General features: G+C 46.5%; 1 long non-coding RNA gene across 1 annotated transcript in view; it reads right to left on the bottom strand.

Annotated features, from left to right (window-relative positions):
- Window positions 1-3458: 3458 nt before the first annotated feature.
- LOC115087542 overlaps window positions 3459-15126 on the bottom strand; it is a 50086-nt gene continuing 38418 nt past the window's right edge. The window contains exons 3-4 of the long non-coding RNA XR_003855537.1: window positions 7600-7658; window positions 3459-7073 (exon numbers count right to left, since the gene is read on the bottom strand). This is a non-coding gene — a long non-coding RNA (uncharacterized LOC115087542). The remainder of the gene's footprint in view (window positions 7074-7599; window positions 7659-15126) is intronic.

Here is a 15126-nt window from a genome sequence, read left to right on the forward strand (position 1 = left end):
GTTCTTATGTTCTTATTCACTTCTATTCCTCGAGAGCCATAAGCAGGTCAGGTTTTCAGGATATCCCTAATGAAAATGCATGAGATAAATTTGCAAGCACATTTGCTGGAAAAGCATGTGTTAAATAAACAATGATGAAAAATATAGGAAAGGAAATGCTGCCTTAATTATATGCAAATCTATTGCATGCATATTCATTAGGGATAGTCTGAAAACCAGACCTGTTTGCGGCCCTTGAGGGCTGGAATTGAAAACCATGTCATGGGCAATTGGGTTTTCAGGAGATCCGTAATGAATCTGCATGAGAGAAATTTACACACACACATATTTATCTCATGCATATTCATTGTGGAGCTCCTAAAAAGCCCGAGTGGCGGCGAGGTCACTGGGACAGGTTTAGGAAGCCCTGGCTTAGTGCACTCAGTCCCTAGATATAATAGGGATGAAATCTGAAATGATTTAGTCTTCTGCTGGTGACCCAAGAATTCTACCATAGGGAATAAAAAAACAAAACAAAACAAAAAACACTTTGTCTCCTGGAAATAGCACAGACAGAGCCAGGGGTTTGTGAGCACTAGCAGGAGCCAAAGAGAGCAAGATGTGGGGTAACTATGCCATCAGGAGATGCGCAGGGACCTCCTTTCTCTGTTAAGCAGGATTTTCCATGGTTGCTTCAATTGAAGAGGTTGAAATTTTGCACTCCAGTAGCTGAACATGAACTGGAAGGCTCTGAACTCTCCCCAGGCTGAAGAAAAGATGTGGGGGTTTGATGGGAAGGTTATGGCTCCTTTTTGCTGCGGAAATCACCATTATTATATCACAGGCTGAAGAGCACGATGATCTGACCAGGGAGGAGGTGAAGAATGGGAGCAACATAATTTCACTCAGGAACAAAAATTAGTAGTGAGCTGCAACCAGGCAGCAGAAATACTGGAGCAAGGAGCCTGCCTGATTCATGCACCGTGCATTGAGAACATCAAATATAACTCAAATCTGCTGTTTCTGTATGCAAGACACCTCTGCATTAAGGCCACATTGCCATCCTTAAATGCTAAGTTGCACGGCATTGTGTTTTCTTCCAGTTTGCCCAGCTGTTGGAATGCATCATTAAGGCCTGCATGAAGGGCTGCCATAACTGGGTAATTAATCAAAGAAGCCAATTAGCCAGGGCAGTTCTTTTCCAGCCTTAGCTGTTGTTATCAAGGAGATCTGCTGAGCTGGGTGGAACATCAGAAGGAGCAGGCCATTCACGGAGAAGTTTGCTGACTTTGTTGTGTTCTGACCCTCTGAAGAGCCTTGCCACCATAAGGCGTTTCTGGCATTAGGGTTGCCAGCTGGCTTTGTTTCCCCCTCCCTCCGAGTCTGATCCATTTCTGGTTTTACCTCACTGTATGCATGGACTTAAAGTTTTTCTTTTTCTTAGGCAAGAAATCAGAACTGCATCTCCATATTCACAGTGAGGTAAAACCTAGGACAGTCAGCCTTTCCCTAATGTTTTGTTAGCCTTCTTGCCCTGAACAGTCCCTTCCCTGGGTGACTCCTGTTGCCTCTCCCTCTGCGGTCCCTGTCTCTCATGGTCAGGTAGCCTGTGGCGTGGGAAACAGGAAGCACTGCAGATGCAGAGCTGGGGTCATTCTGCCTTGGCTGCTTTTCTGTGTGATGGGAAATTTCAAACCTCATCAAAGCCTTTTTGTGTACTTCCTTTTATCTAAAAAAAAAAAAAAAGCCAAAAAACCCCCAAGTCCCTGTGAACAGCTTAAGGATACACAATGACAGGAATCATATCGGGGACTCTAGCTACTCTTTTCCTCTCTCCTTACATTTCCATCTCTCTATGCAACTACCTATTTATCTAATGCAGAGCTGCTAAGTGACTCAGCTCCTGCACAGAAATGTTAGTCCAGGCCTGGTTTTGGAACATCCAGCCAACTGCATTGTGGTAGTTGTAGTCCCTGCTTCTTCCATTTACCGTCAGAGCTGCAGATCCCACACACTGCATGAGGTGGATGGAGATAGGGCTGACCCCAGGAGGGCGTGGAGCTCGGGCGATTCAGCCAGAGTGGGCTCCACTCCAAAGACTGAAGAATGGGGAGGGGAGAATCCCCACTAAGATCTTAGAGAGCGGAGGGGCACGGTACCTCCTGGCTCAGCATCAATATCTCCGTGGCTCAGACCGCTGCAGCTTCTGCTCTGTTCGGCACTCCTGGGTGATGACAGACATTGAGGGTGAGGCTACCACAGCAGCATAGGAGCCCTCAGACGTGCAGGGCCGGAGGCAGTCAACCTGTTTGCTCCCCAGGACAACTCTGAGTGGGGGACTATGAAAGAAAAGCCCTCCAGGACTGGTGTAAAAGTCTCCCTCCAGGGATCAGGTCATCGGGCACCACGGAGGCAGTGGTGGAGGTAGATGATTCCACAGTTGGAGACAAGTTAACAATGATCTCCATTATATGTGAAATTAAAAAGTTATTGAATTGAGATTTTATGACTGATTATCTCCCGCAGAATATCTCCAGTGCAGCTTACTGCCAGGGCTGGATTAAGACATGCTTATAGGCGCTAAGCTAAAGGGGGCCCCCATAGCATTGCCAAAAAGTGTAACAACTTGAAATGTAGTAACTGCTTTGTATTTATAGGGACACTGATACTCTGGGACCCTAAACTCTAGGTTAGGTAGCTTGTGCCATACTCTCGCACTGCTTTCCGCTGTCTCATGTCACTTGGAGGGGCTCGAGGATCACCGGGGATAGAGGGTTAGACTTAGGGGCTTAGGGGAATGTTTTGGGGGGAGCTGGGAATGGGAAGATCAGGATCACCAGGGCAGAAAGGAGGAAGGGGTTAGAGTGAAAGAGCCACCTTTTCCCCCTTACCCCGTTGGTCCTGCATCCCCAGCCATATTTTGCTTACCGCCGGTGCTCACGGAGCAGCAGTTGCTGCTGCCTTAAAATCAATAAATTGCTGGGCAGACCGGATGGACCATTTTGGTCTTTAAAGCTTTTTATCTGCCATCATTCACTATGTTACTGTGTTTTGGCCACTCATAGCCCTCTACCGGGTTTATTTAACCATGTGCTTCATCTATTGGATGGCTTTATTCATCTGCCTATAATTCTGCATGTTAATTTAACCATGCACCTCATCTATTGGATGGCTTTATTCATCTGCCTATAATTCTGCATGTTAATTTAAGAGGTCATTGGAGTGTAACTTGTGCTTCTTGGATCCCAGCTGAAAACATTCTGGGATCTGTAGTTTTGGGGAGGGGCTAGGGGGTGGGGAGAGAAGGATATTGACACTTAATAAGACTTCAGGTCCCAGAATGCTTACTGATGAGATCTTTAAAGCCTGGGACTGAGGCAGGCAGGCACCTCATGGCCTGAACTGAGTTGGTTACTCTACATTTTCATGCCCAGTTTCACAAACAGGTAAAGAACAAGCAAATGCTCATTTTCTCCAGCTCCCATTTGCAGATGTGGCAGAAATGTTTATTTCCTTTATTCATCGTTTATTTAATCCATGCGTTTCCAGCAAAAGAGTTCAAAGCACACTACAGTAGAATTCAGTTTACAATAGGTACAAAGGAGTTAAAGTGTGTTATAGTAGAATTCAGTTTACAATAGAGAGAGACCATCAGCAATAGGAATTAGGAACAAGGATGCAATGGGGTAATAGCCATAAAAAAACAGATGTGCAATGAATCAGTAATAAGAATTCAAAACAAGTAAATAAGGGTACAATGGAGGTGATAAGTATGTGTGGAGCAAACACCTTCAGAAAGGTGCACTGCTTCATGGAGTCTTCACTGCAAACAATAACACAGGGGTGGGCACTTCTGGCCTTCGAGGGCCACAAACCAGTCTGGTTTTCAGGATATCCCTAATGAATATGCATGAGAGAGATTTGCATGCACTCTGCCTCAGTTGTATGCAAATCTATGTCATGCATATTCATTAGGATATCCTAAAACCTCGACAGGTTTGTGGCCCTCGAGGACTGGAATTGCCCACCCCTGCAATAACATGTGGATTTGAAATGTTCAGGTGCATGGCCAGCGTTTAGGCTTCCCAAACTTGTCCTGGGGACCCCACAGTATTGGCATGAGATAAATTTGCATACCATGAACACTCAGTATATGCAAATGTATCTCATGCTTATTCATTGTGGATAGCCTGAAAACCTGACTGGTTGTGGGGTCCCCAGGACAGGTTTGGAGTTTCCCCTAAATGCTCTGAAAAAAGAAGGCCTGACTCCAGCTGTTTCTGAGAGATACCCTGAAGCCAGTTGCTTGCCCTCTGCCCCCCTCACAGACTGGGGATGGTGGGAGTTCAGGCTTCCCCATTTACCCATCTACATCAGGGTAAATGGGAAGCCTACATCCCACTACACTTGCTGTGAAGATGCCAAAGAAAGGTAAGCAAGGCAGCAAATCACAGAGAAAATAGCACATAAAATTCAGCAAGCTGAGCACCAGCTTGAAAAACCCCTGCAAATCAGGATTTTATTGTGGTTGTTGCACTTTAAAAGTGACTTGGCCTGAAGTGAAATGTATAGTTTGTCAGTCCGTGAGAAGCTCAGAGTGACATCCTGGTTCCAAGCCAGGAGGAGAATCAGGGCTGCCTTTTCAACTCTCACTGCAGTTTGTCACTTGGTAACTCTTAACAATGGTGTTCAAAACGGAGTTACTGATGGTCTGTATGACTTGGACTCATCTGCTTAACAAAAGCAAACCGTAGGGTTCTCAGATAGCTCCAGGTCATCAAGAACACGCTGTGCCAGTCCTGGTTTTACTTTCTTTGCATCTGTAACCTTGCACGTTCTGCAGGAAAGCCCAGTACAACCTACAACATGGAATTCTGGGTAAAGGCACTGTGAGAGACTCAGGCTCTCATCTGCTGCTGGACTAGTAGCCCAAACCTGAGTAATTGTTGCCGTGGATGCTGGCTTTATCTCAGGGTGAAGGAAAATTATTTTATTTTCTGCTTTGTTTGGGCTGGCTTTAGCATTCAGGATATTCAAAACTTTCTGCACTGTTTGCCTTGTAAAATGTTCAAGGCGTCAGTATTATTGTATCCTCTGATCAATTAAACTTGTGAAACTTTATGAACAACAGAAAACTTCAGACCTTGCAAAGAGCAAAAGCCCTGGTGTGGGGGTGCTTGGGAGGCATTTGTATTGCCCTTGTTAAACCCCCATAGCAGTTGGTTTATCATTGCCTCTTTATAGTCCAAGTTATCCTTCTTTCTCTCATAGCCACCGCTTTACTAATGGGAATCGGAACTGCGTGAAAACGAGGACTGGCTTAACCTGCTGTGGAAAAAAATGGGTCACCTGGCAGCCCGACCTGACATTTCCCCTGTCCTTCACCCCTCCTCAGTTTAAACTCTGGGTATAGGTGGGCATGGACAAGGATACACAGAAAATCGGGGAGCATTTGCCAGCACACAGCCATCCATAAGGCACCCATTCCTTCCTGCTCTTCTACAACACTGCCGCCAATGGCAGCACTTCGGGGGTACCTTGCAAAGGCGTTTGTTTTCAATTTTTGGACAAAATATTCCCATCTCCTGTAGTCTTTTGGGGTTTTTTTGTACTGGTTTTTTCTTTGTTTTCTCCTAAATCTAGATGCAGCAGCTGACAAACCTTTTGAACTTTTTGCAGCACAGCAAAACAATAGTAATGCACTGTGAACAGCACCGAGGAGGCGAAGGGGGGGGGGGGGGGGCTTAAAGCAGCCTTCCACAAAAAAAAGAAAAATCCCACTTTGCCAATTTCTTGACTCTAGTGCAGGGGCAGGTAACTCCGGTCCTGGAGTGCCATCAAGAAATCTGGTTTTCAAGATACCCACCATGAATATGCATGAGGTAGATTTGCATGCATTGCCTCCATTGTATGCAAATGTAACGTATGCACATTCATTGTGGATAACCTAAAAACTTGGCCTGTAAGTGGAACTCCAAGACTGGAGGTGCCTACCCCTGCCCTGGTGCTTCCTTTTTCAGTCTTATTCTTAAATCTGTTTTTGTTCTAATGTATTTTATTTCTTAGAGCTTCATACTTTTTCTTTCAGAATTAAAGGAGCACACCTTTTACTGTCATGACCATGTCCTCTAGTTCTTAAACCTCTGCAGCTGTCTCTGCTGTTTTCCTGTTTTACCCGTTTACATGAGGGGTCAGTTATTAGCACAGAAGCATCCTCTGGAGTCACTTAATTCATAATATGGGTGGCAGCTAAGCTGGAGGCACTTTCAGAAACTTTAAACGTGGTCAGAAGTGAAATTTTAACAAAAGCAAAAAAGAAAGATATTAATAATGTTGTTTAAGAACTGTAATTTCCAAGGAACTAAATGTTTCCTAGTACTGCTCCTTTTTAAAGTGCAAAGCAGAAAATATGAGAAGCTAAAGTGTTTTGAATGTTTTAAACAAAGAAACATAAAACATGTCTGCAGATTGTCTGGAAGTGACACTGATACTCTGGGACCCTAAACTCTAGGTTAGGTAGCCCATCCACGTCTCCTAGCATTTTGTGGTGGGTTTTTTTTGTTGTTTTTTTTTAAATTTCATGTCGTTGGAAGGGCTGGTAAAATTTGTAAGGAGTCTGGGTGTTGCTGGCTAAGAAAGAAGAGGAAATCATGTCATGTTTTGGCTATACCAGAACGTAACAAGCTCTCCACTGATAAGCAGCAGCCAAATGACTCAATAAAGTAGCAGCTGTTTGGGAAGTGACAGAAAAAAATTAGATTAAATACACCTTTTATTCTAACTGCTGCTGAAATTATGAAAAAAAAAAACTTGCTAGCTAAAATTTCTGAAATAAACGTGAATGAATTCTCAAGAAAGTTGTTTGTTTGTTTGTGTGTTTGTTTCTAAAACTAGATACGAAGAAAGGTATTTACTTTGATAATATCTTTCCAAAACATGCAAGAAACAGGAAATCTGGCAGGGTAGCGATACACAGGAGCACGACTGTGATTAGACACGCAGTTACAGGGAGGAGGAGCTCTCACAGTCACCTTGAGAGTCGGGGCCATCTCTCTCTCTCCCGGTCTCTGAAGCCCTAATTAATCGTCTTGAGCCTGAAACGCAAGAAAATATATGCAGTGAGATGAAGAAGGGCTGCTGGCAAACTTGTCTTATTTCTTCTTCCCCTGCAAATGAGAATTTGGATCCATCCATCGCTATCGGTTTCCTTTGTCATGATTTGGGGTGCGTGTCAGCTTGAGTGAGGTCACGCACAACAACAACATGGCTCATCTGCATCAATCAATGTGTGCTAATACACAATGCTTTTGGAAGAATTGTGAAGGTGTCGGGGAGGGGCTTTTAATTAAAAAAAAAAAAAAGAGCATTTTTAATGGATTCAAGGCCCCCCTTGTCAAGTGTGTACTTTTGAAATATTTTACAGTTTATACAAAGTACATTTCTCTAAGCAGTGCATAGGCTGGGCGTCTCATTCCATATGGGATGGTGGCAAAAGCTCCAGATTAATGGGTGACTGGTCCTCCTATAAGGGCCATGCATCCTCTCATAATTTCTTTGTCATGTTTTTGGGGAGAAGGAGAAGGATTGGTTAAATCTATTATTTATTTATTTATTTTTTACCTGCTGCTCTCTAAGGGCCTAGCTTGTCATATGGCTCCGTTTTGTCCTTCTTGACCCAGCTGCAAAAAGGAAATAAAGTGAAAACGTATGTATAAAGTTAGCACAAATAAACCTTAGGCCACAAACACTCGTGAAAGCCTGGTATCCACAGCAGCCCCTGGTACTGCTCATTTTTCCTTCAAATGTGGATAAACCAGGGACACCACAGCAGCAAAATAGAGGGGCAATTTCTTTCCTGCATGGAGTCAAAGGATGCTATCCAGTCAGCATCAGGGTCGATGCCATGTTTCTGGCCACTTTATCTGGCTTTTACTAATACTATTCTTCCCTCTCTGGGTCTCCTTCTCTTGCTGGTGCAACTGCTTAGCACCTGTGTGTAGTTACTACAGTCATATGCATACAAAACATGAGATGAGGCCACCAGTGCATCAGTGAGGAACTGGAGAGGGGATGCCGTGGAAGGGAGTGGCAGTGGTGGAAACCAAGGGACAGCTCTGGGGGCAGCAACGGAGACACGTAGGGGGGGAATTTTGCCATCCATTACCGTTTGCTGCCCTAGACGACTGACTATGCAGCCTTATGGGTGGGTCCTGATCACCACTGTTGTTTATATTACCTGCGCTGTGGTAACTTTTTATTTGTTATTGGACAGCCTTGCACCTTTTCATTTTTGGCCTAGCAGGTTCCTCCTGCTGTTGTGTGCTGGTTCTGGGAACCTGCAACGTGAGTCTTCATTTGCAGCTCCCTGGGGGATATTTTTCTTTATTTTATGTCCCTTCTGAAGTCGCTTAGCCCGTTCATTGCAGTTTCAGTCCTCAGGTAGAGACTATGCACCCTCCAGAATCCAGCAATTATGGGCCCTACATCTGGGTACTGGGTGTCACTGATGCATGACGGCCGGGACTCCATCCAGGGGCTTTGAGTGCTGCATCTGCAGCATCTCCAGCCAACCTGGGGAAATGGAAGACCTGATCTAGGAATCGGGCACTTGCCACTCAGCCTCATTGAACCGACCTGCCTAGGCCTTTGGAAAGTGCATCTCTGGAGGCCCCCTTGTGTTACACTGTCCATGGGCATCGGGTGACGATACCATCAGAGTTGGTGAAGAGACATTCTCAGCACATCCTCAAAAACAAGCACTTTCTCCAAAGTAAAACTGTGGAATGGCTCCCAGACATCAGGGCAGAGAAGGCCCATAATTGCTACGAGAATTAAAATTGCTGAGGAGCTTGGCTGAGGTCCCAAGGCTCAGCTTTTCCTCAGTGACTTTCTAGTATAAGAGTATTTATAAGAAAGCCTCACTTTCCAGTATTAACATGCCACTGCATTTATTTTGCTCACCTCCGGGGGGGGGGGGGGATTTTAAATCCCCGGCCCGTGCCAATACTGGGACATACGCCCGTGGCCGGGCCTTGCGCGTGCCAAGCGCATTTTCAGAGCAGCCCGTCCACGCGTGTATCTCCCGGTACGTGCGGAAGTGCCGGGCTTTTAGAAAGGGGCAGGCCGGGGGCGGGGTATGGTCGGGGGCCGGCCGGGACAGCACTTGCCGGCAGCTGGCTGGAGCGCGCGGAACTTACTTCAGCTCTTGGGAGCAAGCAAGTTTTTTAGAACAAAAAAAATGAGGGTAGGTAGGTGGGTTTAGGGGTCGGGGAGGAGAGAGAGAGGGGAAAAGGGAGGAAGAATAGATAGGGGGTTAGGGAAGTTCCTTCCCAGTTCGCCCTTTTATTGGAGCGGACTGGGAGGGAATCGGGGAAAGGCCCGATCGCGTCGCCGCACGTGTATTACAAAATCCCCCCGCCCCCTTGAGGGCGCTCATGTGCACTTGGGCAGCCGATTTTTATAACATGCGCACGGCGACACGTGCATGTTACACAATCGGCGCATCTGTGTGCGCGCGCCGGGAACCAGGTGCCCGTGGACGCCTGTGCGCCGCTTTGAAATTTTACCTCATAAAGTAAAACCAAAATTACCTTGACAAAGGCCCTGTTGGACCGAAACATCGGTTGTACTTTCTGTTTATGTGGGTAAAATAAATCCAGTGGTGTGAGAGGCTTTCTTATCACACATTTTTTTCACTTCCAGACAATCAGGGACAGGCTGGGCCAGTGCTGGCTTTTGTTCCCCATCGTGCGTGCGTGAGCCTGTGGTTCCTGCTTTTCTAAGAGCTGGAGGTTGCGCTGCACAGCCTCAGAAGGAAAGCAAGGCTCTTTAGCTGAAAGCTATTTTCTTTATTGCTGCTGCAGTGTTAGGCTACAATGTACTTCTTGTTAAGCCTACCGAAAGAGAATACATTTAAAAAATAATAGATTTTTCTTTTTGTGGCTGCACATTGCTCCGTCCTTTGACCCTTCTGCCAGACCTAATGGGGAGTCTCTGCAGGAGCACGCGCCTTGCTGATAGGCTCTGAAGAGAGTCAGCAGGCTGAGGTAGGGCCAAATGTTTCCAGGCCAGTACCAGGCCCTGAACCTCAGACAACTTTTCCTTGATTCAGGTGCAGCATAGCATTACCTTGTAGCACTATAATCGCGGAGAAAGCACTTCAGCCTTGCTGTGCTGGGGTTTGTTTGATTTTGATTTGGTTTGTTTTTGTTTTTTTTTAAATGTAACAGAGATTCTTTATTATTTTGTCAGCAAACTATCAGTTTCTTATAGTCTTATGATATTAATCCAATATAAACAAAGCGTTGTGTAATGTCGCCCTATACAATCATTCATTTAGTTGACAAAGGAAAGAAAGGTAATCATGTCATAGGCCTCTTATTTTCTTCATTTAGAAATAAATTAACACCCACATCAACTAAAAAAATTAAAAAAATAACCATGAAAAGTGCCTCACAGAAATGTAAAGTCATAATGTCACATCCAGAATATGTTTCAATTTCCTATAGAGTTTGTAAAAAGGGTATTCATATTCAAACCTCTCAATTTGTTCCATCGCCTAGCCCAGATCAGTTCCACATTATGTATAGTCTACTGTACAAAAAGCCTCAAATGTACAGGTGTGAAACTTTTTTTTTTTCAAAAGAGACTCAACCATACACCTTGCTGCCATAATAAAATGAGTGATTATCTTTCATTGTGCAATAGTTCCTAACCTTACTTGTATATTTAGTACCTTATCTTGCTGCCACTCCTTGTGACCTTGGGCAAATCACTTTACTCTCTCTATTCTCTCGGATACAAACACAGGGGTAGATTTACTAAGCTGTGATAAGGGTATAACATGCAAAAAACAGCATTTATTGTGTGTAAATTGCTGTTTATTGTGCGATATGCCTATATCACGGTGATATCATGTGATATTCACGTTATTGCCTGATATTTTGAAATCACCTGCTTTGCGTGCATTTGCATGCACAAAATTTACAACGAATGCAAAGCAGCTGATTACAAAATATCGAGCAGTATCGCAAAAAAATAGCCAAAAATAAGAGAAGCCGCGTTATTTTAACAGAAATTGAGAAGGTGTAGATGTATTCCCACAAGAGCGTCGGGACACTAGTGCATGTTCCGATGCTTTTGCAACCGACCCTTCCCGACAGCTTCACTCCGCTTACCTTTCTTTCTTTGCACCTCCTCTCGCTATGGATGGACGCCTGGCTGCCGCGGCGTCTGCTTGCCGTCCTCTCCGGTGTCCCCGGACCGGCATGGGCGCTGCCTCCCGCCATGCTCCGCTGGTACCTTAGGGCGCGCGCACCGCACGGCCCTCACTCTTATTTCCTACTTGGCGCGAACCTCAGGGGGCGTCCCCCTGTGATGACGTCACGCTGCCCGATATTTAAAGCCTACGATGTTTGCTAGCCTTTGAGTTAGCAAGGGGATACCTTACGGATGGGATTCGCTCTCCGTACCCAGCTACTCTGCCTCCAATCTTCATTGGACTCTTAACGCTAACGGGGTACCCGCTCCTTGGGGGCCTCACTTGCTTTTCAGGTCGCTATCAGGAAACCGGTACTCGCTCCTCGAGGGCCCATGTTCCCTGACTCGCTGCCTGCTCCTACCTTCTCTTCTGCCTGGAAGGATTCGCTATCTTCAACACCAGTCAATACTTCCATCTTCACCTCACAACTTTTCCCTGGAACCAGGTACTCACTCCTCGAGGGCCTGCCTCCGTTCCAGCCCTAGTGCCATCTCCTACGTGGAACCGCTGTGTGAGTACATTACCTTCAAAAGCATCTCAGGGATCAGGTACTCGCTCCTCGAGGGCCTGCTCTCCCTATCCTGGGGTTCTCCATACTGGGGCTTTATGAATATTCCACTGTACTTATTATTCTCAGTTCTCTCCACTACAGCACTGCTACCGGAGGAGTCGCTGTTCCAGCGCCTGAGGGATACTAGCCCAGCCGGGCTACTTCTGCTGCTCACCACTGCCACCTCTGGTGGCTTCATCACATTGTCTAATAAAAGATCAATCTCTGTGTTTGTGTGTCCTGAGCTGAGCCTGACCTGTGGCCCCTCACGGGACTTCCTCCCGTGGGCGTGGTCAGCTGCCACAGTGTCCAAGGGTCCACCCAAACCTCACTAATTATAACAGATGCTCCTGCGATAATATTTAAAAGACCAAGCGGCCTGAAAACCTCCCCCCTCCAAAGTGAAAAAAATCCCTTAGAAGCCCTACAAAGACCCCCAAAGCCTCTAGAGATGGCCATGCAGGGGCAAAAAGTAAAAACAAATTAAAAGTTGCACGTTGGTGTCCTGCTCCCTTCCGTAAAAATCATCCCCAGTCCTGTTCCTCCCCCCGGCCCTGGTTCCAGCTCTCTGCAGGGAATCCTTCTGCCCCCTCCCCCACACCCCTCCACTTCCATAGATGAAATCCCTGGTTTCTAGTGGCCCCCCCACCCTAGCCATCCTTCCTGGACACCCCCTTACATAGAACATTTCCCTGGTGTCTAGTGAGGCCCCTGGAACCCCCAACCCTATAACGTTTGAAGAAATCCCTGCTGTCTAGTGGGACTCAGAGCGCATCCTAGCTCTGGGCTGGTTGACGCCATTTTGAAAGGTTGCATTGACTGGCCCGGAGATAGGGGGTCCTCTGGGCCCCACTAGACACCAGGGATTTTTAAAAAAAGATATGGGGAGGTCCGGGGGGGGGGGGGGGGGGGGGGGCACTCGACCCTAGGAAGGTTTTCTATGTAAGGGGGCCAGAGTGGGTAAGGATCACTAGAAACCAGCAGGGCCGGTGTGTCCCAATAGGTGAATTAGGCGGTCACCTAAGGTACCAGCCCTTAAGGGGTGGTATAGAGCAGCCATGTGGGGCCACCAGCAGAACCCATCCCACTCACAGCCAAGACTCGACGGGCTGTGAGCAAAGCCTATCCTACTCACGGCCAAGAGGAGTATAGACTCGGCGGGCTGCAAGTGGCAGAGACTCGGCAGGCCGCGAGCAGCATCCATCCTGCTCGCGGCTGAGAAATGCAGACACCTTGGTGAGCCACGAGTGGCATCTCTGTGTGTGTGTGTGTGTGTGTGTGTGTGTGTGTGTGTGTGTGTGAGTGAGAGGGATTCTGTGTGTGTGTACAAAAGCGCAATGGTGTTAGTGAGAGAGAGGGAGGGAGCCTGTGTAAGAGTGCGTGTGTGAATGAGACAAGGAACCTAAGTGTGTGTAAGAGAGGGGGCCTGTCTGAGTGAATGAGGTCGGGGCAGGAGCCGGGGCCTGGACTAGTGGGGAGGGGGGCGCAAAGCAGAAGGTTTGCCTAGGGCGACTAATACCCTTGCACAGCCCAGGAAACCAGGGATTTCTTCTATGGATGTAGGGAGTACCAGGGAGAGGTAGAACGGGGGGGGGGGGGGGTGATTTTTATGGAAAGGGGGGGGTTGGGGAAGTGGGGACAGGGCATTGCTGCATGACTTTAAATTCATTTTTTTGACTTTCACCCCTGCTGGATTGCCTCTAGAGGTGGAAGGAGGTCTTTGTAGACCCCAGGAGGGGGGGGGGGGGGGGAAACCATTTTTCACTTCAGGGGGTAGATTTAACGCAATGGTGGCCCCAGGAGTAGTGGGCCACCATCATGCATTTTCCCCCATTTTGCAGTGATATTTTTTATTGGGCATTTTTTTCCATGATAAAAAATATCGCTGCAAATCTGCCATGCTATTTAACTGGAGAAAGACCTATAGCACCTGCATGTAATCTACTATGAAACTGGCCGAATGGTGGAATATAAATCAAAATAAATTAAATTATCTGACTCCGTGGGTTTCTTTGGTATTTTTGTTTTGTTTTTTTTTTGTTTTTTTTTGAGTCGTTGCCAGATCAGAGGTAAAGAAGAACTTGGTTCTTCATTAAGTTGGTGAACATTAGGATCTGTAAGACAGCAGGAATGTGAAATGTGAGATCCTGCCGTTGATTGTGTGTCCAGGAGAAATTTTCTCCCTGCTTGTCGTGTTGGCCAACAGAGCTGATGTGCTGGAGATGTGTTGTTATGATGGTCTGTTTATTTCCAACTGTCCCAGTGCCTTTTTTTTCTCCCAGAGTCAGGCCAGTCTGGTGGAAAAATGTGATTTTCAGCTTTCTTTAGAACTCAGAGGGGATTGGCTCAAGATACATTTCAATGTGGCATGATCAAGTGCTCATGGGAAGGATGCCTGATTTTTCCCAAAAGTGGGATGCAATGAAACGCTGACGGAAAGGGTTTACAGCTGCTCCAATCCATGGTGTCTTTTCCTACTCTATCTCTTGCCCCACCCCTTCCCTGTCATTGCCCTTTATAACTGTGAGAAGTCCCACACAGAAACTTATAATATCACATTGGATAAGGACTGAGGTAGAGTTGCCAACTGGACCCAGATTTTCAGGCTGATCCAGTCCTGTTTTTACTCCACTGCATGCAGGGACTTGTAGTCTTGCTTTTCTTAGGGACTACAGAGAAAAATCAGAACTACAAATCCCTGTATGCCATGTGCTAAAACCAATACTGGATCAACCTGTCCTGAAAATCTGGAGCTAGCTGGCAATCCTAACTGTAAGGCCCATTTACAGGCCGATACAGTACAGTGAGCTCCGGCGGAGCGCACTGTTAACCCGCGTTTGGACGCGCGTTTTCAGCGAGCTAGCTTTACCCCTTATTCAGTAAGGGGTAGAAAATGCACGTCCAACCCCCCCGAAACTAATAGCGCCCGCAACATGCAAATACATGTTGATGGCCCTATTAGTTATTCCCGCTCGATTCACTAAATAAAATGTGCAGCCAAGCCACACATTTTACTTTCAGAAATTAGCACCTACCCAAAAATAGGCGTTAATTTCTGCCGGTGCTGGGCTTTTCTGTACACCCTCCAACATAATATCATTAAGTCGGAGATCCCAAAGTAAAAAATAATTTTAAAAAATTAATTTTAAATCGGCCTGCGGCTTGCAGGTTGAAAATCGGACGCTCAATTTTGCCAGTGTCGGTTCTCAAACCCGCTGACAGCCACAGGTTCGGAAATCAGACGCCGGCAAAATTGAGCGTTGACTATCAAACTTGCTGACAGCTGCCGCTCTTGTCAAAAAAGAGGCGCTAGGGACACGCTAGTGTCCCTAGAGCC

Source organism: Rhinatrema bivittatum, chromosome 3 (assembly GCF_901001135.1).
Source record: "Rhinatrema bivittatum chromosome 3, aRhiBiv1.1, whole genome shotgun sequence".
Classification (NCBI taxonomy): domain Eukaryota; kingdom Metazoa; phylum Chordata; class Amphibia; order Gymnophiona; family Rhinatrematidae; genus Rhinatrema; species Rhinatrema bivittatum.